The sequence below is a fragment of the Physeter macrocephalus genome, chromosome 4 (assembly GCF_002837175.3).
Source record: "Physeter macrocephalus isolate SW-GA chromosome 4, ASM283717v5, whole genome shotgun sequence".
Taxonomy (NCBI): domain Eukaryota; kingdom Metazoa; phylum Chordata; class Mammalia; order Artiodactyla; family Physeteridae; genus Physeter; species Physeter macrocephalus.
Window position 1 is genome coordinate 18,952,520 of NC_041217.1, and position 3,330 is coordinate 18,955,849.

General features: G+C 38.0%; 1 protein-coding gene across 3 annotated transcripts in view; it reads right to left on the reverse strand.

Annotated features, from left to right (window-relative positions):
- Positions 1 to 1,258, reverse strand: part of BPNT1 (3'(2'), 5'-bisphosphate nucleotidase 1) — a 26,062-nt gene extending 24,804 nt beyond the window's left edge. For all 3 annotated transcript variants that reach the window (XM_024130696.2, XM_055084024.1, XM_055084025.1), the window contains exon 1: positions 1,123 to 1,258. The gene's annotated coding sequence lies outside the window, so the exon portion shown is untranslated. The remainder of the gene's footprint in view (positions 1 to 1,122) is intronic.
- Between the last annotated feature and the right edge of the window lie 2,072 nt (positions 1,259 to 3,330).

The following is a 3,330-nucleotide window of genomic DNA, read 5'->3' on the forward strand; positions in this document are numbered from 1 at the left end:
GAAACTGACACACCATTGTAAAGCAATTATACTCCAATAAAGATGTTAAAAAAAAAATAAAATAAAAAAGTGTTGGAATCTTTTTGTCTTCTTTATATCAATGTATATTCCAGATCAACGCATGATTTTAAAAGTAAAGAATGAAACTATTCAAGTATGGGGATAAAACATGAGTGAAATGTTTTATAAATTTGGAAAAGCACTTTTAAACATGACTAAAACCAAGAATCCATTATATATTGATAAATCTGAAGGCATAAAAATTAAAATGTCTATATAGCCAAAATACAATAAACAAAGCAAACAGATGAGTGACAAAATGATAACAAAAATTTGTATCACATACTAGACAAATGTGCTAATTTTTGTTACATAAGGGGCTTACATATATCAACATGTAAAAGATGAGTGATTCAACAGAAAAATGTGCAAGTGAGGCCAATAGGCAATACTTAGAAAAATAAAAGCAAAGGCCATTAAATCGTGAAATGCTCAATTTCACTAATTATGAAAGAAATGCAATCTAAAACAATGAGTAATGATTGTTCATATGTAAGACTGCCATAGATAAGTAAGTTTGCCCAGTGTTGGCTGGAGTGTGAGGGAAGATCCTCCTGAGCATTATTAGCAAGGATGTAAAGTGGTGAAACCGCTCTTTTGAAAATCTTATTAACAGTAAAATGTACACATCTTTTAAACTAGCAATCACATTTTCAGGGAATCTAAATAAATAAAGCAAGTCTACAACCAGAAAAGGCAGTAGGAAGAATGTCTGCTATTTTAACGAAATTTAATTTTAGGTGTAAGACAGTCTCTAAATTTGGATGCACTAAAGAACCCACCGTCTAAGTCTGCCTTGTTATTTCAACAACATATGGCCATAAAAAGACCCCGGGGCACGAAAATAATAGTACAGGTAAACAATCAAAATGCTGACACTCAAGAATCTAGGTCCGATATCGGAATATCTGGAGAAGTACTCTGATTCGCGTAATTTTTTTTTTAACATAAATCCTTTGAATCTCTTCATATCTGTGCAGAGGGGTGGAGTTAGGGGACCAATCAACTACTCAAATCTGCCTAAGGCCCTTGCGCTTCCCCGCAGGAGAGAAAATTACTCACAGTGACAAGACTGGCACCAAGTCAGACGAAAGAGACTTCAGGGGTAACCAAAAAAGCGTTACCAAGCAACAGGTCCCCCGCAGCGTCCAGCACAGCGCTTACCCTCCGGGGATAGGTCTTCAGTGGCTGCAGACTAAACCTTCCTCGGTACTGAGCATGCGCGAAGTTCGGCGCAGGCGCAGAACAGCTGCTTTGCCGCCGCCCGGTCTGACTCCAGATCCGCCGGAAAGCTCCACTTGTCCGTGTTTTCTCCAAGCTTTCCAAGCTTTCCATGGGCGCCAGTCCCCAGAAGTCAAACCGAAAGGTGTATTAAGTAATCATTCTGGTTTCAGGTGTCTTCCAATCCACTCTGTGCGCACAGTTTACTCTTAATATGTTTGTCGGGTTAGTGATACCGCCCCGTGGCGGCAGGCGGCTACTTAACCTCGAAACCCTACGAGTCCGTGGACTGGCTTCAGGTGGTCCACGACGCCCCTACCTCTGTTCCCCCTAAGAAAACTTTATGCAGAAGTGTGTTACTAGCGTTTATTTTTTATTTTATTTTTTTAAGCATTTATCAGATTCCTGAAAGGGTCTGTGACCGTTTCATTCGGCTACTGATTAGTCCTGGGAGATTTTTTTCTCTTCCTGGTCGGATGTACCATATTAATTATTTTTGTTTGTTTTTTTGAAGCACAGAAAAAAAAAAACCTAATTACGACTTTTATTGCACTGCCAAAAGTAAAAACAAACAAGCAAAAACAAAAACTGCCTGTTTATTCATTTTGGCTTTGACCATATATTTAAGGAGAACACTTCTTGTGTTTGCCTGTATTTGTGTGCATGTGGGAGCCGACCTGCGGTGAGAACAGCAGAGCGAAGAGGCAATGATCTTTTTTTTCAGTATTGAAAAGCAGGGCACTGTGATTAAAATATAACAACATAAAATAAGATGACAGAGTTAACAGCAAACATATCAGTTATAACAACAAATGTAAATTGTTTAAACTCATCCATTTAAAGACAGAAATTCTCTGATTAATTAGAAAGCCAAACCCACTGTTTCATCAGAGTAGAATTCAGGGTAAGAAAAATTATCAAAGGGAACAGTCGTTTTTTCTGTTAAAGGTATCCTTTATATTAATAAAACTATTCTTAAACATTTTAAAATTAAATAAATAACCCATCACTACATTCTCGTTGCTAAAAAAGAAAAACAATCGAAAAACCCCACAACAATCTGTCCAGGCCTTTTCTTTTTTCTTATTTTCCTAGTCTCATATGCTTTATTTTATTTTCACTTTAAAAAAAATAAATTTATTTATTTTTATTTTTGGCTGCATTGGGTCTTTTTTGCTGTGCACAGGCTTTCTCTAGTTGCAGAGAGCAGGCTTCTCGTGGTGGCTTCTCTCATTGCCGAGCTTGGGCTCTAGGCATGCAGGCTTCAGTAGTTGTGGCATGTGGGCTCAGTAGTTGTGGCATGCAGGCTCAGTAGTTGTGGCTCGCAGGCTCAGTAGTTGTGGTGTATGGGCTTAGTTGCTTTGCGGCATGTGGGATCTTCCCGGACCAGGGCTCGAACCCATGTCTCCTGCATTGGCAGGTGGATTCTCAACCACTGTGCCACCAGGGAAGCCCCATTTTTTTAATTGGGTAAAAGATTCATTAAATTCTATAGTGCTTTACAATTTTCAAAAATTTTGCACATGATTTCATATAATCCCATAATAACCTTTTCCCCCTACTCCTATATTGCCCCTTCCCCTTCCGCTCTCTCTGCTGGTAAGCATTAGTTTGCTGTCTATATCTGTGTCTGCTTCTTTTCTGTTTTATTCACTAGTTCATTGTATATTTTAGATTCCACATATCAGTGATATCATAACAGTATTTGTCTTTCTCTGACTTATTTCACTTAGCATAATGGCCTCCAAGTCCATTCATGTTGCTGCAAATGCAAAATTTCATTACTTTTTATGGCCGAGAAGTATTCCGTTGTATATAGACATAAAACATCTTATCTATTCATCTGCTGATGGACAGTTACGTTGCTTACATACCTTGACAATTTTGTAAATAATGCAGCTATGAACATTGGGGTGCATGTATCTTTTCCAGTTAGTGTTTTTGTTTTTTTCGGGTGCATGTATCTTTTCCAGTTAGTGTTTTTGTTTTTTTCGGGTGCATGTATCTTTTCCAGTTAGTGTTTTTGTTTTTTTCGGATACATACTCAGC